The following is a 9,526-nucleotide window of genomic DNA, read 5'->3' on the forward strand; positions in this document are numbered from 1 at the left end:
CTGCAGAATTTGTTTGGGGTCTAGAATCTAACTCCACCCTCATTTTATTCTGTTCCAGGCTGCACACTTACACAGTTTGTATATAGTTTCAGGTTGATCTGTGTTCTGTTCTCACCATTGCGAGGCCCAATTGACCTATGGTTGCTGTTTTTGGTGAGCCTGTTAACTAAGGATTCCCCACATGTAAGAATTATAAGTCTGCTTGTCCTCGGAGAAAGCAAAGATACTTACCTGTAGCAGGTATTCTCCGAGGACAGCAGGCCTTATATTCTCACAAACTCTCCCACCCTTGGAGTTGTCTCCTCTTTTTTCATAAGGTTTAGTATTGTACTGATGGTCCCGCTCTCCCGTGGCGGGCAAGAAGGCACTTGTGTATGCACAGTGGAGTGAGTCTCTCACTCCAAAAAGCTCTTTTCAGCTTGATATAAGCTCCAGACTGGGCAACGCGGATTGCATTACCCACTTGTGAGAATATATGGCCTGCTGTCCTCGGAGAATACCTACTATAGGTAAGTATCTTCTCTATACAGTTTCAGTTATCCAGCGTAAACAAGACTGAGCCATTGTCAGATAAGTGAAAAGTTGGATAATATAGAACACAATGGTAACCCCTTAAAAAATGCACTGAAAATATACTTTATCCATGAAGAACAGACATCGGGTATCTGTGTTTAAAACATTGTTTATTAACACTGATCAGCAAAAAAAAAAAAAAAAAAAGAAGAGAAAAATTGATTAGGGCATGATTGTGCTTCTTGTACAGCAAGCAATTTGAGCACAAGTATACAGAGCAGTATATTTCACAATACAGTACCGTACTGTTCCAAGCAACAATTCTACACAGGGAATGTGAACAAAAATACAGAACTGAGCAAGGAAACCATGTTTATCTACTGCATATTTAGTCTCACTTGAGTTGTCTTCTACAGTAGGCAATGTGAACAGAAATACAGAACTGAAAAGAGCCCCATTTCTCAAACTCACTGCTTTGTCTTACATAAGAACTTAAGAGTAGCCATACTAGGTCAGACCAATGGTCCATCTAGCCCAGTATCCTGTTTTCCAAACAGTAGCCAAGCCAGGTCACAAGTACCTGGCAGAAACTCAATTAGTAGCAACATTCCACACTACCAATCCTGAGGCAAGCAGTTGCTTCCCCATATCTGTCTCAATAGCAGACTATGGACTTTTTCTCCAGGAATTTGTCCAAACCTTTTTTACACCCAGATATGCTAACCACTGTTACTACATCCTCCGGCAAAGAGTTCCAGAGCTTAGTGAAATAAGTATTTCCTCCTATTTCTTTTAAAAGTATTTTCATGTAACTTCCACGAGTGTCCCCTAGTCTTTGTACTTTTGGAACAAGTGAAAAATCAATTTACTTCTATTCGTTCTATACCACTCAGGATTTTGTAGACCTCAATCATATCTCCCCTCATCTGTTTCTTTCCGAAGCTGAAGAGCCCTAGCCTCTTTAGCCTTTCCTCATACGAGAGGAGCTCCATCCCCTTTATCATTTTGGTCACTCTTCTTTGAACCTTTTCTAACTCAGCTATATCTTTTTTGAGATACGGCAACCAGAACTGAACGCAATACTCAAGGTGTGGTTGCACTATGGAGCGATACAAAGGCATTATAGTATTTTCAGTCTTATTCACCATCCCTTTCCTAATAATTCCTAGCATCCTGTTTGCTTTTTTGGCCGCCACTGCACACTGAGCAGAAGATTTCAGTGTTATTATCTACGATGACACCTAGATCTTTTTCTTGAGTGCTGACCCCAAAGGTGGATCCTAGAATCAGGTAACTATGATGCGAATAATTCTTTCCAATGTGCATCACCTTGCATTTGCCCACATTAAATTTCATCTGCCATTCGTACCCCCAGTCTTCCAATTTCCTAAGGTCTTCCTGCAATTCACAGTCCACACGTGTTTTAACAACCTTGAATAGTTTTGTATCATCTTCAAATTTAATCACCTCACTCATCATTCTGATTTCCATTGTAGAATTATGAGCACAGTCATGCACTATGGAATGAGTTAAAAGGCCAGAGACTGATAAGTCTGTATGACTCTGGAATCTATCAGAGATTGACAAGCCTGCATGACTCTGGAATTTATGGTCTATTATGATACCCTTACAGGCAAGCAGGCTTGGGAAAGAAACTAGTGTAAACAAAAAGGGAGAATGTGGTTTTAACAGGTTTAGGAAAGCAGATGCTGGGAACCAGATAATCTGTGAGAAGGATGATTTGCAGAAAAAGCCATGTAAATCATTGTCTGAAACAAACGATATAAGCAGCAGAATTAGAACGGTATTTCAGAGATGCAGACAGTGAACATCTTTTCATGTGACTGTATTGATCTCTTATGAGAAACTATAATTGTATCTGTACTTGGTAAGTGAATAAAATTGACTTTCTCATATGCATGTAGCTTTGGTTTCTTTTACCACTCCTAGTTGAGAATGGCTGGTTCATGCTAATTTGGGAAGGGATACACGCAGCCTAAAAAACATTGGTGCCCTCCGACTGTGAAGAGGGGAGTTAAGAGTCACCCGGGACGCCAGACGACAGGACTCCACAAGCACGAGATTGTTCCTCAGGTTCAAGCTGCAGGATTTCCTAACACACATTTAGTTTAAAAGAAAGTTATTCGGGTTCAGCTGCGAGACTCCTGGATAAAAAAAAATTTCCGTTTGGTGCATGTTGCCAAATTCAGTCGCAGGATTTCTGGGACATTGCCAGTGCAGGTTTGCATGAAGACTGGTAAGTTAAACTTTCTTTTAATAATATATAGAAAATTATATATATAAGAATGGTTACACCTCTTGAGCATGTTATTAAGTATTTTCCCTTAGAAAAAAAGGATCTTACAAAACTTTGTAATAAATGGTATAAGTGGAATAAGAAACAGACTGATCTTTGTTGTCCCCCGCAAGGATCTTTTGACACACTAATTAAATATAATGAGACTTACAAAAAGGGTAAATCTCGCACTAAACATTTACAAGCTATTAATAAATGGATTCTAGTTGGGGATACACAGTTAGAGTCTAAATCCCTACCTGTCTCTACCAAATTTCCTCTTCCACCCACAGCCCCTGTGGAACCCCCACCTTATGGTGCATCCACAGGTTTAGAAACCACAGGAGCTGCTAAATTATTACCTTGTGGTAAGGCCATCGGTTATAAAAAATATATATCCCGATTTGCCACAAGAATTGAAAAACTCCAATTTAAATCAAGATTTACAACCTTCCGCAAATTTTTTAACCTGTCCCACTACTGTCCAAATTAAAGGCACGGTCGACATTACGCCACTCTCAGCTAATGCTGCAGAGCCAGAGGTTCCTCAAATTCATGATTCTCAATGCTTCACCCCTAAGGATATTCTCACCAGAAACCTCGAGTGTATGCCTAGTACATTAGCTGAACTAAAAACCAACCTTAAAATGCCTGATACTGATATTTTAAATGACGATGGTTCCCCGCATGAACTTATAAGATTCAAGGATTCCATCTCATCTCATACTATATTTCGTGACTCTTACCTGCCACAGTCCAAATTAAAGGAATCGTTAATCTCACCCCAGTACCAGATGATTCTGTTACTAAAGCCAGTCTTAAGGCGGCAGGTCCAGTAGGGGATTCATTAAAACATTCCTCATTACACGGCCCTACTGATATTTTTACGGAGGGCCTTGAACGTATGGAGAGAACACTAGCTGATTTAAAGCACAATCTTAAAATGATGCCTGTCCCCCGTCCAGGGAGGCAGATGAGAGCCCCATAGCTAAGTGTACTAGGTCATATAATTTTAAACATGATACTATCACGGAGAATCAGACCATGCAAGGCGAAACCCCACGCCTCTGTAATATGCTTATAAACAAGGATATCATAGGTGGTAGTTCTGTCTCTTACAGGATACTGGACCACCCGGCTTCCTCTGCCATGTTTTGCGCTTCTGCCCCTACTACACCAAATGAATAGCCCAACAAGAAAATTCTTGGTATTTTGTTAAGCCCTGGGCTGACAGCCTTGCAGTTTGGTCTGAGTCTCTTTGGCCGCAATCAGATAGATATCCCCGTGAGGGTTCAGTACAAACTGGCAAACGTAAGGTTGCTCGAGACCTAATTCGTTCTCACCCAGATCCCAGTTGGGGTCCGAGGGTTAAAGCTTATATGGCTGAGGGTCTTAATATTTGGGAAAAATATGAGAACAAATTTCCTTGTATAAAACCCTTCACCACCAACTAAAGTTCTACCCCTGTTTAACAAATCTTCTGCAGGTGTCCCACATACAGAGTACATTCCATACTCTGATGTTGAACTCAATAGTTTAGCTCAGCAATTACCTGATTTGTTTGATGGGGGAAATAAATGGATACGTAGATTTGAAGAGCTAACTATGGGAAAAACACTCGCAGTAGGCGATATTAAAGCTTTGTTAGTGCGCATACCCCAAGCTAACGTTTTTTATCTTTTTACAGCCACCGGTTAAGGTAATGCGGCTACTGAAAATACTTATGATGGCTCTGATTTTTCTAGCCTTTCCCATCCCTCTCAGTGTCCCGCCCTCGTGTAAACAGGAAATTCCTCATCAGAGGAAGGCGGGACACTGAGAGGGAAGGAAAAGGCTGGAGGAGAGCCCACTGTCATGCTGTGCTGTTTCCAGTGCCATCGCTACGACTTAAAATAAAAGGTTGAATTGCAGGGTGGCAGGAATGGAGAGGAGGGCTGTCGGGGAGCTGAGGGCCGGAAGGATCGAGAGCTGCCTGCAGCTGGGTTGTGCCGGCCCTGCGCTCGTCCCCCAAGCTACACCCATGGGGCTGAGTATCCATATTATGCCACCCACCCAAGGGTGTGGATTGAGTATCCGTGAAGATTTTTCTTTTCTTCCAGGTTCAGCTCTGTCCCCCAAGGATCATCCAGTAAAATTAGTAAGTCTGTGATTCTTTTGGAAATATTTCCAAAACAAATATAATAATCCAAAGCAAATGTGAATCCATGATTCCTTAGCAAAAAACCCCAAACCAAATGTTAGTCCATGTGTCTCTCCCAGAATCCACCACCATGTGAGACACCATCTCCAACTTTTCTGGTTCAGCAGCCTTTGGATCTTGCAATGAATTCTCCTTTGTGGTCAGAGTGAGTTGGGAACTACCTAGCAATCCACTCCCTATGGATTCCACAAGGTCCTGCGAGAGGGAATATCCCCAACAGGGGTCTTACCTCCCTTTTACAACCGTATTAACAAGGAACATCCACATTCTAACTTGCCTATTCAAATCCTATGCTAAAGAGTATCCTACCTTAGTTACTGGATTCTTGCCTCTCTTTTCTGTGCCAAGGAAATTATCCAAACCAATCCCAGAAGGGTTAGTTCCCTCGTAGCCTTACCTGATAAGTTACTATCTCCCACTTAGGGGTCCTAGGTCTTTACCCTAACTGTATGGGTAGATCGCGGGACTAACCTCAAACCCATGTGGTTGACCTAAACAGTCCCTTGGCTTTGGTTCATCAGCACCTTGTGATGGAACATACACCTTGTTACAGTGCCCTTATAGAAAGATTTTCTAGTGCAGTTTCCACTTGAAAATGTGATTGCCTTTGTTTCAAAATTATCCTCTTAGCTTCAGAGGTTGCCTCAAATAATGAAACTCTATTCTGTGTAGCACTATTTTCCCCTAGCTTTTGGTTCCTTTGGGAAATCTCTCTGTACCTACTGCAAGTCTAATGAACACTGTTTTACTACTGACTTGGATCTGCTTGGTAGCACTCTCTTCTGTTTCTCAAGAATCTCTATTACCTTGGTCTTCCTGGGTGAGAAGGGAATTCAGCACACCTGTGGTTTCCCTAGAGACTGGTCATTATATTTTAAAGAAGCAGAGCAGAGCTGCAAGCCTGAAATGCACCTTCATTCAGCACACTTGCGGTCTCTGAGAACAGGTTGCTAAGTTCCCAGTGAGGTGAGAGACTCCAGTCTGGAACAAATACTCCCTCGCAATATATATTAACTGTTAAAATGTATACAGAAAGAAGAATGGAGTATAAAGGAGTAGAGCAGTATCATTTTCAATTACAAATATAATCCAAATTTTTAAATAAATTGTATGTTGCAGGCTTGATTTTATAACAGGATGCCTATGTGAGAATTTTGAAAACATGTTTATTTTATAAAGGCAATCTAGGGGCCTATGCACCTTTATAAAATCGTCATCCAGAAGCAGCCCCAATAATGCACAAAGGTCAATCTACCCATTTACATTTGCTCTAAAGCAGGTATAAATGTGTGCCTGTACATTACAAATGTGTATTTTATAAAACACTTGGGTGTATTGCTACTAAGACTCTGGGAATGCTTTTGCATGAGGCAGTTCTAAGTATATACTGTCTTGGTGCACTTACATAAATGCACATATTCAGCTGCACATTTTTATGAAAGGCCTTTTCCACATAAAACAAGGAAAACATTTTATTAAGTATCCATGAGAATGCAACTTGGAAAAACATTTTTGTGGGCACAACAGTGTTTTACCAATAAAAATGGTTTTTTTTAAGTGCCTACCCTATATGTGTGTGTAAAGATATGCGCATATGGTCTGTACGTATGTAACTTTACCTGCAGGTAGAGGAGGTGTTCCTAGAAGTAGAGCTTGGGACTAGGTTTGCACTTAGCACACACTTTTGAGTTTTCAAAAGCATGTACATCTTTTACCTGAGAAAAATTAAGTGCATGAAACAGCAGGTGAAAATGTGTATGCATAGCTTTCTTAAGGTGACTTTCAAAACACGTCAGTTAAGGAAACTGCTGATGAAGATCACTATAAGGCCTAAGATTACTTTAAAAAAACACTACTGAGGGCTATGACAAAGACTGGGGAAGTGCAATACTAGGAGCATTGCAATACTATAGATCTGTATGACATGTTTCTTTGGCCTCTCTAATGGCTACTATGCATTGAAGGCCAGAAAGTGGCATACAGCTTCCAGTGAGCAAATTTCAGAACTGAGGTAGCAAGGAATTCAGTCATTATATTGACTTGGATAATAGTGTCAGTGTTAGCTAGGTGATCTCCATAGACATTGATATCATTCAATGGGTCAGCCTACCATTACAGATATAGGAAAAGCAGTACAGATATTGATCTCCTTTAGTAAGTTATGTTTATTTTTATTTTTGTTAAGAAGTCTCAAAGTGCATGATTGATGTTGACATGCATAAACTTCCACAGGAAGTACAGTGCAAAGAAACAAGCAGGCATTCTTTCACTTACAACATGGATTTGATATGTCGCCTTTCTTTGGCACAAAGCAGTTTACATTTTTTATTATATGCAGGTAATTTCTCTGATCTGTAATGGGCTCACTAAGTTTCTGTACCTAGGGCAATGGAGGTTTAAGGGGTCCTTTTATAAAGGCGCGCTGAAAATGCCCTGCAGTAGTGTAAATGTGGGATTTGGGCGCGCACAGAATCATTTTTCAGCGCACCTGTAAAAAATGGTTTTTTTATTTTTGCCGAAAATGGACTTGCGGCAAAATCAAAATTGCCATGTGTCCATTTTAGGTCTGAGATCTTATCACCAGCCATTGACCTAGCAGTAAAGACTCATGTGGTAACCGGGCGGTAATGACCTATGTACGCCAAATGCCACTTGGTGTGCATCTGATACGTGCGGCCGAAAATAAAAATTATTTTTCGGACACGCATATCAGATGCGGACCAAAAATGAAATTACTGCAAAAGCCACACGGTAGCCGTGTGGTAACTCCATTCTGGCGCATGTTGGGCATGCGTAGACACGTGGCTTAGTAAAAGGGCCCCTAAGTGACTTGCCCAAGGTCACAAGGAGCTGCAGCAAGAATTGAAACCAGTTTCCCAGGTTCTCAGCCCATTGTACTAACCATTAGACTACTCTTCCACTCCCTTACAACATGGATTATAGTTCTATGGAATCCCATTGGCATAGCACCTAGGCCTTCATTAAAGTCTCTTAGAAGAAGACAGCATAAGACAGAACTATGGGACATGTTTATTAATGTGCAGTAATTTTTTGCATACTACTAAATGTCTGCAATTGGGGCCGATATTCAGCCCGTGAGAGGCAGCCTGCATATGTGCCGCGGTCGGCACTGACCACGGATATTCAATGTCGACACATTTCCGGTGACTGGCACTGAGTATCCGGGTTTTTTGACCAGCACTAACTTAACCAGCTAAATGAATATTCAGCGCTGGCCAGTTAATAGTGGGCAAAGATATTCATGCGGTTCGATTTGCCCTCTAAATTTAGTTGGTCAGTGCTGAATATTGCCAGTTATCACCCAATATAGCTGGCTAACATTTTGGTACTGACTACAAATATTCAGCGGAGATAACTGGTTATCTCACACGGAATATTCACGGTTAGGCACCAAAACATTGTTTAATCAGTTAGCTGACATTTCTGGATGGTTAAGTAGCTTTGAATATTGGGGGGATTGTGTCTACACAATATTAGTGTCCTTTGTAACCCATAAATAAGAGCTAAATAATGTGTGGAAGATCTACAAATAGTGCACAAATACTTAACCAGCATTTCCTGTCCCCTTTTCTACATTGCTTCTCTTTGTTACTTAAGTATGATATATAAAAAAGTCCTGCACAGAAGGCTGATGGTCACTGCTGATGAACCCCAGCACAAGAGGTGAAAGGAGAATGGAAAGATTAATGAGAGCAAAAAAGATTTCTGAGTGGCTTGTCTTAAACACTTTTTTGAGTTATATAGTGTAAAGGGCCACGGACATGATTACCGCCTTTTGTGTGATATAACAAAAGTGGTTTACATTTAGTATATGCAGGTGCTTTCTCTGTCCCTAGTAGCAGGGGCGTAGCCACGGACGGGCCTGGACGGGCCCAGGCCCAGGCCCAGCCACTTTCCCTCTAGGCCCGCCCAACCAATGTCCGCCCCGCCCCGGGTGCCAGCAGGTGGGGGGGTGCTCCGCTGGCACCGCAGTCCCCACCTGCCTACCAGCTCCGTCAATGGACAGATTACCCTCTTCTCCTGCCACCCGGCACCCAGCCTTAAAAAAAATGGTGAAGCGCCTCGTGTCTGCTCTGCTCTGATGTAAAGCAAGCAAATCGCCTCGTCGCGTCGGCCCTTCAATCGCTGTGTCCCGCCCTCGCGAAAATAGGAAGTTACATCAGAGGGCGGGACACAGTGATTGAAGGGCCGAAGCGACGAGGCAATTTGCTTGCTTTACAGCAGAGCAGAGCAGACGCGAAGCGCTTCACCATTTTTTTTTAAAGGCTGGGTGCCGGGTGGCAGGAGAAGAGGGTCGTCTGTCTGTCGATGGAGCTGGTAGGCAGGTGGGGACTGGGTCGGAGACGGGGGCTCAGATGGGAGAAGGGGTCTGGTTGGGGTGGAGTGGGGAGAGGTGGGGCTCAGATGGGGGTCTGGGAGGGGCTCAGGTGGGAGCAGGGGACGGGGTCGTGGTGGGGCTCAGATGGGAGAAGGAAACTGGGTCTGGGGTCTGAGAA

This window comes from Microcaecilia unicolor, chromosome 5 (genome assembly GCF_901765095.1).
Source record: "Microcaecilia unicolor chromosome 5, aMicUni1.1, whole genome shotgun sequence".
Lineage (NCBI taxonomy): Eukaryota > Metazoa > Chordata > Amphibia > Gymnophiona > Siphonopidae > Microcaecilia > Microcaecilia unicolor.